The 19,284-nt window shown below is 43.8% G+C and overlaps 1 protein-coding gene across 17 annotated transcripts in view; it reads right to left on the reverse strand.

Annotated features, from left to right (window-relative positions):
* Positions 1-9,211: 9,211 nt before the first annotated feature.
* Positions 9,212-19,284, reverse strand: part of MEE44 (Nucleotidyltransferase family protein) — a 109,542-nt gene continuing 99,469 nt past the window's right edge. For all 17 annotated transcript variants that reach the window (XR_015187976.1, XR_015187970.1, XR_015187967.1 and 14 more), the window contains one exon: positions 9,212-9,799. The gene's annotated coding sequence lies outside the window, so the exon portion shown is untranslated. The remainder of the gene's footprint in view (positions 9,800-19,284) is intronic.

Below are 19,284 nucleotides of genomic sequence, written 5' to 3' on the forward strand. Positions count from 1 at the left end.
TAGGCTGTACATTTGCCTCATTGGAACTTACATTCGTATTTCCACCACTAAAAAGAGGAAACAAAGTGTTATAAATGTCATGTGAGCTTACATTACTGTCTCTAGTACATGACAGCAAGGGCTGAACAGAATCTTCCACAAACACTATATCCCGAGAAACCAGAATACGTTTTGTTTACGGATGATACAACCTATAACCTTTGTTTTCAGCACTATAACCAACAAAAATACATTTGACAGCCTTATCATTCAATTTTCTACGCTGCACTTGCGGCACCAAAGCATATGTCAAACAACCAAAAACACGCATGTGCTTAATAGAAGGATTTCTATCATGCCATGCTTCATATGGAGTAATGGACTGCAAAGCTTTTGTAGGACACTTGTTAAGTACATAAGTGGCACACATGATGGCCTCAAGCCAAAAAGAATGCGGCAAAGCTTGACTTTTGACCATACATCGTGCCATTTCCATTAGTGACTTGTTTTTCCTCTCAGCAACACCATTTTGCTGAGGTGTATAAGGCATTGTACATTGGTGTTTTATTCCCAGGATTAGCCAGAAATGCATTAAATTCATGAGACATATACTCCCCCCTCGATCGGAACGGAGGGTGTCCATAGTACATTTCGAGACATTTTCAGCCATAGCCAGAAATTGTTTGAAGCACATAAAAACTTCGGACTTCGCTTTAAGCGAAAATACCCATGCATGCCTGGAGTAATCATCAATGAAGGTCACGAAGTACAGGTAATTGCCCAAGGACGGAGTTTGCATGGGCCCGCAAACATCACTATGCACAAGCTGCAGCCTGCATGTGGCCCGAACTGAACCATCCTTTGGAAACTTAGAACGTTGCATCTTACCCAAAATACATCCTTCACAAACATGTTTGATAGGTGCTTCAAGAGGCGGCAAAGAAGCAACCATATCAAATTTCTGCAAACGCAGCAAACTGACAAAATTCAGATAACCAAAACGTGCATGCCAAAGTTTTGCATCCGAAATAGCCCTTCAATCTGCAACAGCATTTGTAAAATTTTGTCCATACTTGTCGTACAAAGTGAGCTTATACAGCACATGGCACAAAAGGCCAGATGCACCAATTTCATCACCAAAACTGAGATCATGAACTGTAGATCTGTCATCCACAAATTTCACTACAAGTTCAAGTCTAGCAAGTGCGGATACAGACAAGAGATTGTTCTTGATCCCAGGTACATAAAGTGCATCAACAAGTGTGAAAGAACTGCCATTAGCAGTAGTAAGCACAATCTTTCCAACTCCCTGAACTCGATAAGAGGCATTGTTGGCACAAGTGACTGAATTCCCATGAGGGACAGACTCGGGAGAGATAAACAATTCACTGTGTGAGGCAATGTGCTTTGTAGCACCACTGTCGAAGTACCACACATGTGAATCTGCACCAACTGACAAGCATGCATCATGGACAGCAGGATTGTAAGTGCACTCTGCACTAAAAGCCCATTCTGCATCAAGATCAGCATCACATTCTCCTTTCACAGAAGACTCAACAATGGCTGCATTTGTAGTGGAACCAGCGTTTGTAGTGGAACCACCCTCTTTCTTCTTAGCCTCTTTGGCCTTCAACTTAGGCCACGACTTGATCAAGTGATCATTGGCTTTACAATAATGGCAATGCATCTTCTTTTTGCCCTTATCACCAGAATTGCTAGACAAAGTACTGCCCCAGCAAAAGCATTAGGAACAAAATTTTTTCCACTCGCAGCAGCAGAACCATAAGAAGTGGCTGCATTGCTGGTACCACCCTTTCTTTGAGAAGCAATAAAAGCCTGTTCAACTGCACGTTGTCTAGTCCTATTTTTTCTAGAAAGTGACTCTTGCAACAGCAATGTGCATAATGCATCAAACTTGACAACTTCTGGATTTCCTTGGGTCATAAGTCTCCAAGTACTAGCAAAAGTCTGATAGGAATCTGGTAAGGCATCAAGAACAGTCTGCACAAGGGAACTGTCTGAAATGACTTCACCTGCAGAAATAAATTGCTCATTGATATCCTTGACACTAGCAAGAAAAGTGTCCATATCATCTTCCTCATGCATAATCTTCGACTCCATATCTTTACGCAGCAATGCAATTTTAGCCTCATTGTGGCTTGCATAAAGACCTGCTAGAATATCCCAAGCCTGTTTTGTAGATTTTGCTGAACGGATGTGAGGAACAATGGTGCGCTTCACACACAACGCAATCAATGCATGAGCTTGTGCATCCTTAACATCCCAACGAGCTTGTTTTGTCGTAGGCAAAACAACTCTAATAGCAGCAAGACCTGCAACATCCTCAACATCGCCTACATCCTCAGAACAAGGGCGTACATCAATGCCCTGCACAGTCTATTTCGTCATTTTGTGTAGAATTTCTGTCTTGCTGCTATTAGAGTTGTTTTGCCTGTAGTGGAAACGGAGGACAAAATCAGCCCAAATCTAAAATCTAAGCAGACCAATCTCTTCAAGCCTTCTCGAAGTATTCGTCGTCCTGCAAACGCTCGCCAAAGCTCACTGAAATCGCAGAAAGTGAGTAGGCGTGTACTGGAGCAGCTGGCGACTAAGCCCAGGAGGACGCAACCTGCTCTGATACCAATTGTTGGAATTAGGGTTGCCGAGAAACACACACGGCTTGGAGACGATGAAGGAAGCTCAAGGCACACAATAGAGAGTGTGTTACTTAGTGTGCAATGGAAAGATAGATAGCCCTACAGTGATGGGCATATACACAATGCTCGGGGGAAAAAACTTCCTAAAGATGGAAAAAATGCCCCGGTGGTCCTAGTGTGTTCACACACATCACTACCACATGTATATGGTAACATAGGTCCCAAGGAAATGTGAGTTTTGGAACCAAGGTTTATTAAAGTAATGTAAAATAATAATATAAAGGAATCCCTCCCTTTTTTTGTGTTTACAAACTTTTTGAAGCACCTTGAGCGCCTGGAGTTCTTATCAAGAGCAAATGTTTGAGTAATCGAGGCTCTACTGAATGTTCCATATGGGGTGGACTATCAAAGACCATCTATGTGCTTGCTGCAATGATGACTGCATTGTTCACATTGGGAGTGACATTGAGTACAAAGGGGATGAGGGTCAAGGTAGCGTAGGGATTAGACTATGGAGAGAGGGGCTCAAGAGCAAAAATACTAAACACATTGCACCTAATGATGTTTGTATCATGACCAACCAATGAATTCAATTGATGCTGCCAACAGAACATGCAAACACCATTACCGCTTTGATTGCGGCAATGACCAGAAAAGTGGCTTGATAACAAAGAAACTCATTGATCTCTCATCATTTATGGCTATATTTCTCATCACTATTTTGACAATGAAGTGACGTTTTTCTTTTATTTCCTAAATAGGCTTGCAAAAACCACAAAAATTTTAGAGGTCAATTGATTATTTGAAGGTTTTTACACTGACCTACTCGAAAATTTCTAGGTTTTCTCACCTCAAAATTTTAAGAATTGTGGGTGGGATTCCACAAAACCTAGGACACCAACACCGACGTGCCTTACAAACAAATCAATGAGTTTCTTCCATAACTCCTTGCATTGCAATTGAAACCGATAAGAATAACTTATTTACGTAAGTGGTTCTTCCTCAAGCCTAATTACACATGTAAGTTTTAGGGTTTCGGGTTGATTTGAGTCATCTCAGTAGAAGCTCATGGAATTGCAAAATCCTTAGTACTTACTACCCAATTGTCATGCCACCAAAAGGAGTGATTCATGAACGATCTAAGGTCTTTAAAAGCAGTATTCTCTTCTCAAGGTTCAGTAAACCATGACTAACTTACCTTTTCTAGTGCCTTGTAACTAAGTGGGTGCAAGATCCCGTAGATGCATTATGGTTGCGTAAAGATGCATTATTTTATTACACCACATGTCAAAGCTAGTATAGGTCGCAAGGAAATGTGAGTTTTTGAAACAAGGTTTATTGAAGTAGTGAAAAAAATAATATAAGGGATCCCTCCCTTTTTTGTGTTTACAAACTTTTTAAGCACCTTCAGCTCTTGGAGTTCTTATCAAGAGCAGACGTTGGAGTATATGGAGGCTCTACTGAATGTTCCATATGGGGTGCACTATGAAGGACCATCTATGTGCTGGCTCCAATGATGACTACATTGTTGACTTTGGGAATGACATTGAGTACAAAGGGGATGAGGGTCAAGGTAGCGTAGGGATTAGACTATGGAGAGAGGGGCTCAAGAGCAAAAATACTAAACAAATTGCACCTAATGATGTTTATATCATGACCAACCAATGAATTCAATTGATGGTGCCAACAGAACATGCAAAAACCATTACCGCTTTGATTGCGGCAATGACCAGAACAAAGAAACTCATTGATCTGTCATCATTTATGGCTATATTTCTCATCACTATTTTCACAATGAAGTGATGTTTTTCTTTTTTTCCTAAATAGGCTTGCAAAACCCACAAAAATTTTAGAGATCAATTGATTATTTGAAGGTTTTTACATTGGCCTACTCTAAACTTTGTAGGTTTTCTCACCTTCAAATTTTAAGAATTGTGGATGGGATTCTAGAAAACTTACGACACCAGTACCTACGTGCCTTAGAGACAAATCAATGAGTTTCTTCCATAACTCCTTGCATTGCAATTGAAACCGATAAGAATAACTTATTTATGTAAGTGGTTCTTGCTCGTGCCTAATTACACATGTAAGGTTTAGGGTTTCGGGTTGATTTGAGTCATCCCAATAGAAGCTCATGGAATTGCAAAATCCTTATTACTTAGTACCCAATTTTCATGTCACCAAATGGAGTGATTCATGAACGATCTGAGGTCTTTAAAAGAAGTATTTTCTTCTCAAGGTTCATCAAACAAAGACTAATTTAACTTTTCTAGTGCCTTGTAAATAAGTGGGTGCAAGATCCATTAGACGCACTATGGTTGCATAAAGATGCATTATTTTATTACTACACATGTGAAAGCGAGTCTAGGTCCCAAGGAAATGTGAGTTTTTGAAACAAGGTTTATTGAAGTAATGAAAAAATGAATCTAAGGGAATCGCTCCCTTTTTTGTGTTTACAAAATTTTTGGAGCACCTTGAGCGCTTGGAGTTCTTATCAAGAGTAAACGTTCAAGTAAATGGAGGCTCTACTGAATGTTCCATATGGGGTGCACTATCAAGGACCATCTTTGTGCTTGCTGCAATGATGACTGCATTGTTGAATTTGGGAGTGACATTGAGTACAAAGGGAATGAGGGTCAAGGTAGCATAGGGATTAGACTATGGAGAGAGGGGCTCAAGAGCAAAAATACTAAACACATTGCACCTAATGATGTTTGTATCATGACCAACCAATGAATTCAAGTGATGGTGCCAGCAGAACATGCAACACCATTACCGCTTTGATTGCGGCAATGACCGGAAAAGTGGCTTGATAACAAAGAAACTCATTGATCTATCATCATTTATGGCTATATTTCTCATTACTATTTTGATAATGAAGCGATTTTTTCTTTTATTTGCTAAATAGGCTTGCAAAACCTACAAAAATTTTAGAGGTCAATTGACTATTGTAAGGGTGGATTCAGACTAGGCGGCAGAAGAAAAATGGAAAGGGTCGTCGCTCCTCCATGGCGAAATTTAACTGGTTGGAGTTTGAGGCCCTCTTCCGCCGTGCCCTCCATTTTTCTTCCGACACACCCCCCCCCCCCCCTCGGAAGAGTTGATGGCATCTCTCAACCCCCTTCACTTTTTCACTTTTCCTCCTCCACAATATTCACACTAGGCGGCAGAAGATTTTGAAAGGTTTGTTTCTTCTTCGGTCCCAGTATGAACCCAGCCTTAAGGTTTTTATACTGACCTACTATAAACTTTGTAGGTTTTCTCACCTCAAAATTTTAAGAATTGTGGGTGGGATTCCACAAAACCTAGGACACCAGCACCGACGTGCCTTACAGACAAATCAATGAGTTTCTTCCATAACTCCTTGCATTGCAATTGAAACCGATAAGAATAACTTATTTATGTAAGTGGTTCTTGCTCATGCCTAATTACACATGTAAGGTTTAGGGTTTCAAGTTGATTTGAGTCATCTCAATAGAAGCTCATAGAATTGCAAAATCCTTAGTACCCAATTGTCATGCCACCAAGGGAAGTGATTCATGAACAATCTAAAGTCTTTAAAACAAGTATGTTCTTCTCAAGGTTCAGCAAACGATCACTAATTTAACTTTTCTAGTGCCTTGTAAATAAGTGGATGAAAGATCCCTTAGATGCGTTATAGTTGCGTAAAGATGCATTATTTTATTCCTACACGTGAAAGCCAATCTGGGTCCCAAGGAAATGTGAGATTTTGAAACAAGGTTGATTAAAGTAATGAAAAAAATAATATAAGGAATCCCTCCCTTTTTCTGTGGTTACAAACTTTTTAAAGCACCTTGAGCTCTTCGAGTTCTTATCAAGAGCAAACGTTCGAGTAAATGGAGGCTCTACTGAATGTTCCATATGGGGTGCACTATCAAGGACCATCTATGTGTTTATGCAATGATGACTGCATTGTTGACTTTGGGAGTGACATTGAGTACAAAGGGGATGAGGGTTAAGGTAGCGTAGGGATTAGACTATGGAGAGAGGGACTCAAGAGCAAAAATACTAAACACATTGCACCTACTGATGTTTGTATCATGACCAACCAATGAATTCAATTGATGGTGCCAGCAAAACATGCAAACACCATTACCGCTTTGATTGTGGCAATGACCGAAAAAATGGCTTGATAACGAAGAAACTCAATGATCTGTCATCACTTATGGCTATGTTTCTCATCACTATTTTGACAATGAAGCGATGTTTTTCTTTTATTTCCTAAATAGGCTTGCAAAACCTACAAAAATTTTAGAGGTCGATTGATTATTTGAAGGTTTTTACACTGACCTTTCTACATTTTACTCTAAAATTTCTAGGTTTTCTCACCTCAAAATTTTAAGATTTGTGGTGGGATTCCACAAAACCTAGGACACCAGCACTGACGTGCCTTACAGACAAATCAATGAGTTTCTTCCATAACTCCTTGCATTGCAATTGAAACCGATAAGAGTAACTTATTTATGTAAGTGGTTCTTCCTCGAGCCTAATTACACATGTAAGGTTTAGGGTTTCGGGTTGATTTGAGTCATCTCAGCAGAAGCTCATGGAATTGCAAAATCCTTAGTACTTAGTGCCCAATTGTCATGCCACCAAAAGAAGTGATTCATGAACGATTTGAGGTCTTTAAAAGATGTATTTCAGTAAACGATGACTAATTTAACTTTTCTAGTGCCTTGTAAATAAGTGGGTGCAAGATCCCTTAGACACATTATGGTTGCATAAAGATGAATTATTTTATTACACCACATGTGAAAGCCAGTATAGGTCCCAAGGAACTGTGAGTTTTTGAAACAAGGTTTATTAAAGTACTGAAAAAAAATAATATAAGGAATCCCTCACTTTGTTTGTGGCTTCATATCAAAGAAACTCATTGATCTGTCATCATTTATGGCTATATTTCTCATCACTATTTTGACAATGAACCAATGTTTTTTATTTCCTAAATTGGCTTGCAAAACCCACAAAAATTTTGGAGGTCAATTGATTATTTGAAGGTTTTACACTTACCTACTCTAAACTTTGTAGGATTTCTCACCTTAAAATTTTAAGAATTGTGGGTGGGATTTCAAAAAACCTAGGACATCAACACCGACGTGCCTTACAAACAAATCAATGAGTTTCTTCCATAACTCCTTGCATTGCAATTGAGACCGATAAGAATAACTTATTTAGGTAAGTGGTTCTTGCTCGTGCCTAATAATTACACATGTAAGGTTTAGGGTTTCGGGTTGATTTGAGTCATCTCAATAGAAGCTCATGGAATTGCAAAATCCTTAGTACCCAATTGCCATGCCACCAAGGGAAGTGATTCATGAACAATCTAAAGTCTTTAAAAGAAGTATTTTCTTCTCAAGGTTCAGCAAACGATGACTAATTTAACTTTGTTAGTGCCTTGTAAATAAGTGGATGCAAGATTCCTTATATGCATTATAGTTGCGTAAAGATGCATTATTTTATTACTACACGTGAAAGCCAATCTAGGTCCCAAGGAAATGTGAGTTTTTGAAACAAGGTTTATTAAAGTAATGAAAAAAATAATACAAGGAATCCCTCTCTTTGTTTTTAGTTACAAAATTTTTGAAGCACCTTCAGCTCTTGGAGTTCTTATCAAGAGCAAACGTCCGAGTATATGGAGGCTCTACTGAATGTTCCGTATGGGGTGCACTATCAAGGACCATCTATGTGCTTGCTACAATGATGACTGCATTGTTGACTTTGGGAGTGACATTGAGTACAAAGGGGATGAGGGTCAAGGTAGCCTAGGGATTAGACTATGGAGAGAGGGGCTCAAGAGCAAAAATACTAAACACATTGCACCTAATGATGTTTGTATGATGACTAACCAATGAATTCAATTGATGGTGCCAGCAGAACATGCAAACACCATTACCGCTTTGATTGCGGCAATGACCGAAAAGTGGCTTGATAACAAAGAAACTCATTGATTTGTCATCATTTATGGCTATATTTCTCATCACTATTTTGACAATGAAGCGATGTTTATTGCCAAGCTCATAATCCCCCATGATTGTCAGTGAGTACCAATAGAGACCCTCCACGCTACTTTAGCGGTCTCAAGGCTTTTCTCAGGATTATCTGGCCATAAATGTTGCCAATATTGCTTTTTGGTTCATGTAGATTTTCTGGATGAGATTGATCAGTGTTTTCTCTTTAGGTGTGAGAGATGGTGAATGTCAAGGGTGGCGGCTCTCGCTGGAGGAGGGAGAGATATCTGGGTAGCAGAAACCTCGGATGTAGCAGGTGAAGTAGGCCGGGCCTGTGCCCAAGGGTGGTCAACCGCTCCCAATTAAAAGTACGGCATCGTGGAGCCTGCTGCCAACCATTAGTAGGGCCATGAGGGGGTTCCTTGCCTTAAAGAGAGGACTGCTCAGGCTGAAACCTTAACATACTCTCAAAGTACTTACATCTAGATCCACATGATTTTCAGTGACTCCCTTAGAGCTCTCATACCCAGCATATACTGGTCTCAGATCTGTTCCCACAACCTCCTGCACATCTGATGAACCACCAAAATTAACAATACTGCTACTGATTTATGGAAATCAAGCTCCTGAAGAGATGAATGGACTGTGGAAATACTCTTTGTAACACATTGCTGATCACTTTATCAGAATCCCTTGAAGAGATGAATGGATTGAAAAGTGTAATCTGTAGATCCATGGGACAAGGACGGTAAAGCGCTGTTCCGATCACTGTTCAAACCAGTTTGAATTATTCTGATTAGGATTCTGTGCTGTCTCTGACCGAAAGAGATTTTCGTTTTCAAACTTTCTTCTTTGCCTTTGCAGTGTCTATTCTGACCATTGAGAAATGCAAGCTGGTTCCATCTCCCTGTTCCAAATCACCTTCAAGCATGCACAGACATGACCTCAAAGCAACTGTATACCACCATCTGTTTCCTTGTCTGCAAAAATTGCAAATGCAGGGATGCCACAAAGACCCGCTTTACCCTGGACACTGCATCAGTGCATTGTAGGTCAATAGTCATTCCTTATGGATGTATGATGTCCCTCCTTTTCCCAAAATGACACTTCGACAAGAAATTAGCTTCCTCCCTAGTGTCTCTCCAACCTCTCAGATTCTGAACCTCTTACGTCCAAGCTCGCCGTTCAACAGCCCTGAGAACAAGCACCCCAAACCCATGAGCTAAAATAGTCCTCATCTTGTGGCAATGTGTAGTGGAGATAATGTGTCCTGCTCTCTATAGTGGGTGCTCCTCAGTGCAGTGTGCGTGAGATCTCACTCCACAAAATGGAAACACAGAAGGCAATGAAGAACAGAACAACAATAGCAAGACTCAGTAGTGAAACCTGAACAGTATGAACATCAACTAACTCAAAGAAACCAATACAGACTCTGGCGTGCAGCACACTCGGCTCCAGCCCAAATGTCATGGTACAATGGGGGCGTGGAGGCTCAGCTGTGCAAGGAAGACATGAAGACGTGCTGTGCGTAAACTCAAGATAATAGACTCCACACTACTGACCACATAAAAGTAGCTACTAATCCAAACCCACTACGGATATATACAAACATGAAGAGCCACCAACGGCTGCAAAATATCGACTCCAGCTAAGCCTATCTCTGAACTGTGGTGGTAGTGTGCTGGCCACAATGTCTACTGGAGCACCACCCGTACCCCTGCCGCGTGTCACCCGGCAAGAGAGTCCGTCCAATGTGAAACCCGGGCCAGCTATGACTAACTGCCTGTCCCGTGCCAGTGACATTGTAGCCTTGCTACAGGTTGCCCGCCACAAGACCACTCACCGTCTCGGTGAGAGAAACAACTGAAACTACTAAAAGACCATAACACTTTGATCTGCTTTGATCTTCTTTTTCTTCTTTACTTTCTAATCAATCTCAGTAGTTACAGATTTTCTTTTCCCAATTCGCAGCACTAGTTGGGTATCCTCGTCCACTTGGGCAGGGGTTACATGGATATTTATTACCACGCCAAAAGAGGTGCTGCAAAACATTTGAAGCTCAATTGCACAGACTGCACCTGGGCCCGAAAGCATTTGGCCCGAGATTGTAAGGATGTGAAGAGAATCTAGTGGAATCCACAGGGTAAGGTGTGGATCAAACAATAGAGGCCGTCCAAGTGGGAGGATGTAGTGGGTAGGTCACACTTCCCCTTATCTGCTTTCGCATCTCTGGCTAGAAAATAGTACCTAAAGATTGCTAGGAGCAGTTTGTTTCTTTCGTACTTGGGATGATCCGTACTGAGCAGCTCTTGACATGCCTGGATTGTTGCATCCTTGGACAACTGAGAAAAGGTGCGTGTAGCAAGTTTCACAGATGAAAAGCTAGTCATACCCATGGCATGAATAAGCCGTGTAGGAGTTAGTTTGTAACCCCTTACCTTAAGAAATGTTTTTAAAAGCTCATGGATCATCTCAATAGGAACTATGGTTGGTAGATCGCTAGCAGCTAGTGCTGAGAGACCTAGACTCTGTAGCTGAGCATGGGAAAGAACCTCACTCAGAGATGGTCGAGGCGGCTGTTAAAAAAAATCCAAGGAGAAAGTTGAGTGACTCTTAGATGTTGAAGGCCGCCTTATTTCATGAGTGATGATGCGAATTGTTGCGGGGAGGACGATGGTGAGGGGTTAGGGTAGGGGCGATTAGAGAGGGTAGGGTTCGAGTGGCATAGGGTAGGGGCAAGGGGTTAGGTTAGGGTAAGGGCGAGGGAGAGGGTAGTGTAGGGGTGAGGGGGTTTGGAGAGGGGCGAGTGGGATAGGGTAGGGTCGATGGGTTGGGTAGGGGCGAGAGAGTTTGAAGAGGGCGAGGGGGTTAGGTTTGGGTAGGGGCGAGGTGGTTAGGGTAGGTTAGGGGCGAGAGACTTTGAAGAGGGACGAGGGGGTTAGGGTAGATTAGGGGCGAGAGAGTTTGGAGAGGGGTGAGTAGATAGGGTAGGGGCAAGGGGGTTAGGTTAGGGTCGAGAGAGAGTGTGAAGAGGGGCCAGGGAAAAGATTAGGGCCTAGGAAGTTAGATAGAGGTAGGGAGCAAGGGAAAGGGCTTTCAGGCAAGACATTCACTAGTAAAGCAACGCATGGTGAGGAAGTAATTAGCCTAAGCACACTGGAACGCCCCTGTTGAGTTGAGTTGAGTAAAGGAGAGGAGGAGGAGGACAACAATGAATATCAATTTGAACGTGGGGAATAAACACTGCTAAGTGCACAAGGGAACAAACAGAAACTTAAATCGCCCATAAAGTGAAGACCACAATGGAAAAGAACAGTACGACAACGGCTAGGCATATTCCTTAAAAAAAAGGGACATCTGGAAGGGAAGTGGTAAATCAGATGAGAAGGCTTTATAAAAAAAAGAGAAGTACTCAATTAAACAATAGAGACCTCAATGCCACTAATTAAAGGTACAAATCCATATTCAAAGGGAGATTGTTGCATTAGAGAACACAATACATCTATTAACCAGAGCGGAATCAACTGAAAAACTCGCGGGGCACAAGACAGATGTAGTCATAAAGAACGATGTTGAAACAGTGGACAAGGAGAAAAGTGAGGCAAGGATTGATGAAGACAATGGTGAGGTGAAATGTTAGCAGGCTCGTAGGAAACACACCTCATCTAATGCTAGACTCAACGAGGAAAAAGACACGCTGCAGGTTAAGTACTAGTGGGGTGAGAGTGCTGAAGTACGATAACTGTGATGGTTTATGGTGAGAGGAGGTAGCGTTTGATCCTGGTCTAGTTCTTCCTCGTCCCTGGTCCAACTAGTCCTCGTCCCTAGTCTAGTCCTTCCTCATCCCTGGTCCAAGCCAAGTGGTCTAGTCACTCGCCTTGGTCTAGTGGCGATTGGACCAGTTTTCAGCAACAAGTACAAGGTCTTCGTGCCCAAGGCTTGTGTGGCTTTTGGTTACTGCATGACACATACAAGGTAGTCAAAAGAGCGACAAAGCCCACTACTCAGTCCTCTGAAGTACTACCACAGGAAACGTCAACCCTTCGTGCCCCATAGAAGTCTACCAGCTCCAGTACCCCTACCTTCCCCTACAACTACCTCCATTCCCTCAACAAGTTCTACACCTCCCCAGCCACCCAAATCAGTTTCTTATCAGCTCTAGTGCAATAAGCTCTTGTACAAACAGCGTTCTAGCTAAGGTGATATTAAGTTTCCGACTTTCAAGGGTCTCTTCTCAGAGGATGCTGACGACCATGCCCGAAGGTTTGTTTCTCTCTGCAGAGGTCGTGGCCTCAACCAAGAAGATGCCTACTTAGTACTCTTCCCATCTACCTTGGATGGTTTCGCAAAGAAGTGGTTCAGTCAATTTGGAGAGAACCACTTTGCGACTTGGACCACTTTACGATAGCAGTTCTGTGCAGCATTCACGCCAGGCGACTACCAGGAAAAGGTTTTGGACGAGTTGGCCAACATGGTGCTCCAGCGAGAGGAGACTTTTGCAGAACTCATGACTAAAACCAAGTCTCTGGTTGCCAAGCTTCCTCAGCAACCAAGGGAATTTATGGTTAAGAAGTGGGTGGAGAAGGCTCTTCCCCTTGTGACTCGGCAACTCTTTAAACACAATGGTCAAGTGACGACTATGCTCCTCTTCATTCTTCAAGTAGACTATCATGTCGTCAAAGAGTGTGCCAACAAACTTCTGATGCAAGCGAAAAATCCGGTCCATCATTCTATTGAACGTGGCAGGAGCATTTGTAAGACCAAAGGGCATCACTAAGAAGTCATAAAGACCAAATGTCGTTCTAAACGCAGTCTTGTGCACATCCTTTGGCCTTATACGAATCTGATGGTACCCACTCTTAAGGCCTATCCTGTTGAAAATTGCAGCACCCTCTAAACGGTCAAGAATATCGTCAATCCTTGGGATAGGAAACCTGTTCTTGATGGTATTCTTATTCAACGCACAGTAATCAATACACATGCGCCAAGAGCCATCCTTCTTCTACACTAAAAGCACCGGGGAGCAGAAAGGTGAAGAACTAGGCTGAATAAGCCCCTTCTCTAAAAGCTCCTCTACCTGGCACATAATATCTTTCGGGTGCGCTGCACTAACCCTGTAGGGAGGTCTCTTTAGTGGGCTACACCCTAGCATCAAATCTATCGCATGGTCCTCAGGCCTCTCCAACGGCAATTGCGACAGTAATGAATCAGAAAAACAGTCATTAACTCTCGCAAAAATGCTGACCTTTCTTTATCTAACACAGATTAATTTGACTGACAAGTGGCCACGACATGCCAACCCTGCCTCTTCCGTGTACTCCATCTCTGCCACGCTGATGCCTAGCTTGATAGCTAACTCTGGTGAGATAAAGTTTGCTTTGGCACTTGGATCAAAGAAGATGAGTGTCTTTTGATCTCTAACTTTACCCCATGCTCTGCATAACTTGCTGGCATCTGTGCTTGGCCTGTCACCCACCATATTTGGCACCAAACTTGCCGTGGGGTTAGGCTTCTTTCCTTTCTTATCTTCTTTATCATCCGAATCAGCTCGCCTTGTCCTTTGAGGACAATCTGCAGCAAAGTGACCAGGCTGCTCGCATATAAAGCATTTATTTTCAGCCATCAAGACCTTCTTTTCCTCGAGCGACTTGCGCACTCTTCCTTTTAGGGTTCTTTGCCTATGCTCCAGAAGTCCCGGCTAAGTCCTTATCCTTGTTGTCCTTTTCTGACCCCTGTGATGCTTCAAGAGCCACTTTTGCAAAGGGCTTCTTTGCTGAATTTTCTTTTCTTGCTACCCTTTACGTTGCCCGGAAATCCATTGTCCTCTCCCTTCAACAAGGCAAGACCAGTGTTGGCAACTTCCATAAGCTGAGTGAGGGTAGCCACTCTGTTCTTTGTACAGTAATCCCGAACACCCTTTAGGCAACCCACAACAATACTTCTCTATCTGCTCTGTCAATGGCACGAACCTGTAGGAGGTTACTGAAAAGCAATGATTTACAAAACCTCCAATTGTACTCCTGTAGGCTCTTGCAAGTAGCCACAGTGAGTTGGTGCCAATCCGTCATGACGTCGGCTTCAAATTCATTTGACAGCCACGCACATGCAAACATTTGCTTGAAGTATACAAGCAAACTTCCATAAGCTGAATGAGCCACTCTGTTCTTTGTACAGTAATCCCGAAGCCCCAATAACTGAACTACTAGTACCTCTGTTGTAAGCACTGGCTTCTGCATCTTTTGGAGGGATCGCACCTTGAAAACCCTCAAGTTGCATATTTTGACAAGAGATATTAGTCTCTAATGGATGGTTGTTGCGCCTCTTGCACGCGGAAAGTATTATTGGAGGCCCAAAATCAATGGATCGATAGAGTTGTTTTTTGCTCATTATTGCTCAAAGCACGGGACTCACGTACGTTCAGAAGTGGACGCTCAATGCAGAAAACAAATTTATTGCTCTTGAAAGTGAGATCGTTGTCAAAGGCATCAATAGATCTTTTACAGTTGGTGGTGACGAGCTTGAGACGTATACCGTCTCTATGGCCACAAAAACACACTCATTACACCCTCACCTTCATTTGACAGCCACGCAGATGCAACATTTGCTTGAAGTCTACCCATGTGGCAGGTAATTGTCCTTGCATGACCCGTCCACCATGTAAGCGCATTGTCTTTCAAGAAAGTGGCAGCTTTCCATACAAACAGATGTGGCCGTGAACTCTCGCCAACCTCGAACATTGTAGGAATTTCCTGCCTGTCCTTCACAGAGGAACCTCTTCCATAATACCCTTCCCTTTGTCGGCGATAGTGTAATCCCGCGTTCCTGTACTCTGTATCTTCACCAAAACAACCAACGCACACTTCTTGAGGAAAAAGTGATTCTATCCCGGCAAAGGAACCATGAAACCGGCCCGTAGGGCAGTAGACGTAGGCTTTCACCCGAAACTTTACTTAAGCTTTAACACACAGAGAAACCTTGCAGAAGTGACCTGTAACGGGAATTAACAGTTCAAAGCAGACACGGCTCGGCAGCTAGAATGCTTCGAGCAGACGCCGACAACCTGTAGGCACAAAAAACCGGCGCTCCTTTCAATATTTCTTTATTCCTTTAGAGGGTAAAGTTACAAAACTAGAGTCCTAGGGGTCTTCACCTGTATCCAACAAGATCACACCTGTTCTGGTAAAATTTCGGCAACATAATGGCCCCAAAACTCGCCCTGAACAAATCCCCCTGCTGGAACTCGTTTCGAAAGACGTAATCCATCTGTTTTCAGCCCAAAAACAGCAATTACAGCTCGCTGCATTTACTGTTTTTTACCCTGTTTTCAGCCCTGAACAGTCCCGAAACTGTCCTCTAACAGTGGGACATCGTTCCAAATGCTTCTGTCGTCCATACGGCTACAAAATAGTCCAAAAACAGCACATAACCAGCGCTGAAAATGCACCTGTAAGGTGAGGTTATCACCCTCACCGGTGCCTGTTTTTGTAGTAGTAGTCAGCTACTCTTGTTCCTACTCAAAGAGGCTCTTGCCTCGGAACAGAAGCATAAGACCATAGAACTGTACATAGGTCAAATGAAGAGCCCTCTTGTGGGGCATCACGTTACTGGATATAGGGGAGAGAGAGAGAGCATTGCAGCGTGTGCAGGACATCACTTCATGCACTACATTGTACATGAGAGGGAAGGCTTGCACACAATAGCTTTGGTACCTGCAACAATCCACCATACGGCTGAAAAATGCAGCCCACGTTTTATTTTAACGGTTCTATCTCTCTTAAGTTGGAAAATGCCAAAAAATGTGCCAAGTGGCACTCATGCATTAATTCCCCGCTTTGGACCTTCTGGTCTAAAATAATCTCAACCGGTTGCTCAATTGACTTGGCGGCAGAGTAATGAAATGTTCCTCTCGTCATTCTGGAGCTAATGACGCGAACAGATTCCATGGCCCAAAATAGCAGTTCCCTAAATTTTATGAGAGGCTTTTATTGGACTCTCACTGGTCATCTGACAATCTTTCGCCACTGGGACCACGTCCAAAAATGCAATGTAGCCCAGTTCTCGGGTGATTTTCTCTTGGTGACTCCACCTTGGCATTGTGCCTCCATTGAGTTAGTTTCCTAGTATCCACCAACTTATTAAGTGCAACGAGGGGACCGAGGGGACCTGGATGACTTTGAACTGAGCCTAGACACCCTTTTACTACTAGAATTCCAGTGCCGACCAACTTCCCGTCTGCAGGTGAAACTATTGTTTCACACTGGCCATACAATGTCCAACCATTTGCAACTTCAAAAAGAGGGTCTCAAAAATTAAACGAAAATCATCGAAAGAAACCAACAACTAAGGTTAGCAGTTGTCACGTCCTTGAGACAGGACCCAGGTGGGTGACAGTGACGGGGGCGTTCTTTGAGACAATGGGTCCCCGGCGTGTGCACACCAGTGTCAGCCCGTTGAGGAGGCCTGATGGTCAATTTTCTCAGAGCGAGAGGACATGCGTGCAGTTGCTACAGTCAGAGCATCAGGATGCATGCAGAGAGCACGTTTGGACGCAGATGCCTTGTTTGGTTAGAGGAGCTCCACACGGCCCTCAAAGCACTTCCCCATGGTAGCTGTCCCGGCGAGGATGGTTGACTCCCAGCTTTTTCTTAGAGTACTGGGACTTGCCTGGCTCCGACTTATGCAACGCTTTTCAGTACATATTACACACAGGAGAGATGCCTGACAGCATGAGCGAGGACTTGATCTACCTCATCCCCAAGGAGGGTGGCTCCTTGGATGAGATTCGGCAGTGGAGACCCATCACCATCCTCAACTAGGCCTACAAAATTCATGCCAAGGCTCTAAGTTTGAGGATTCGGCCACTTCTAAAGAGCATTATACATGGGACTAAGAGAGCTTTTGTCAAGAAGCGCAATATCCTTGACAACATCTTTACTTTTTTGGGAGGCTTCTGCCCTCGTGCGCCTCTATGGTGAGGATCTGGTGATTCTTCTTCTCGATTTTGAGAAGGCCTACGATAGAGTTGATTGGGACTTTTTGGAGGGCACTCTATGCAGGATGGGCTTCACGTGCTTGGATCAGAGGTGTGTCAGCTCTCTACAGACGTGCACACAGTCAAGTGCTTTTGGCAAGAGGTAGAGGAGACCATTTCATGATCACACATTCGGTCAGACAGGGCTGCCCTCTTGCCCCCTTCCTCTTTCTGTTCTATGCTGAGGCGATGAGTAGATTTTTGGTTTCACAGCAGGTTGGTCTACGTGGCTTAGCGCTCCCTATTCGGGACGATAAGCTACTGGATGTTGAGTTTGCAGATGACTCTACTTTGTACTTGGAGAGCCAGGAGGCTAACCTACACAGGTGCGAGCAGGCTCTTGAGATGTTTTGTTGTGCATCAAGCACACTGATCAATTGGAGGAAGACAGTGGCTTTCTCAGTTGGTAGTGCTCCAGCGCCTAATTGGCTGCCAAGTGAGGGTTTTAGATGGATCCCCCCAAGGACTGCAGTTCGATACTTGGGCTGTCAAGTTGGCTTGGACTTGTCTCTTGAGCGCAGATTGCTACCCTCCTTCTGTCCATTAAGGAGGAAGCTGTAACATTGGAGCTCGACACAACTTTCTTTGGCAGGCAGAGTTGTAGTGGCCAACCAGGTGTTGTTGGCTACTATGTTTGTTGGATCTTTTAGACCTCCTGCATCAACCAAGTAGAGAGGCTGATCAGGAACTTTCATTGGTCAAGGTGCGACACTCAGCTAGCCCGGGCCAAAGTGGCCAGGCAAGTCATCACTTTACCTTGTTCTCGGGGGGGGGGGGTTGGGGATCATAGACCCTGCACAACAGAGGAGAGCCCTTCTTGGGAAGTTTGTTGTTAGAGGACTCCTTCCAAGGGAGGAGTCCTAGAAGGAGTTTTTGCTGCAGCGGCTTAGAGCTAGAGTGCCTCAGGCAAGAGGCCCTTGGAGACCTTCCATCAGATGGATTTTCACAGAGATGCGCAGAGTTGGCCTGAGAAGAAGACTGGAGAATCGTTTTGCGGTGAGTCTGCTTCAATCCTAGGAGCAGCTACGGAGAGGCCTGGAGCAGCACCAGCCCACTTGCACTAAGGAACGCTTGAGACAGCCCCTTGTTTGGAACCCCATGGTCAGTACTCAGAGAGGCCACTTGGTTGGTAGTAGGCCTCATCTTTCTTGGCAGAGGGTCCAACACACACTTTAGGTGACTGGCTACAGTTTTCACGTTTGTCAGAGGAGCTTCAGAGCATTTAGCTACAGGGCATGAGAGGGGTGTAGAGCATGTGTCAGGACATCACAGAGGCAGTACCTGCTGAGTGGCTTACACCTCTCGAGTCAGTAGCACCCAAATGGATGGGGGCCTTCACGCAACTGGAGGTCCTCATCACAGTTCGGGCTCGCTCAGAGACTGTACCCTCCATGTTTTTCGAGCTACAAGGCGAGGGTCGATTACACAAAGTCTCAGTAGAGCCCCCACAAGTTGCAGAGTGTTGTTTTCAGACGATCCGAGTTGTGGGCATCTATGGGAGGACTTGTGTCATAGATCCTGACCCAGCAGCTCTTGAGACAGGCCACCGGAGGCTGTGGGCATGGGAGAGATGTCCACTGGCACGAGTGCAGTGGGATCTTGGAGAGTGGTTTTGGAGAGACCCTTTCACCTCAGCCGACAATCCAGG

Source organism: Adiantum capillus-veneris, chromosome 4 (assembly GCF_014529385.1).
Source record: "Adiantum capillus-veneris isolate H3 chromosome 4, ASM1452938v2, whole genome shotgun sequence".
Lineage (NCBI taxonomy): Eukaryota > Viridiplantae > Streptophyta > Polypodiopsida > Polypodiales > Pteridaceae > Adiantum > Adiantum capillus-veneris.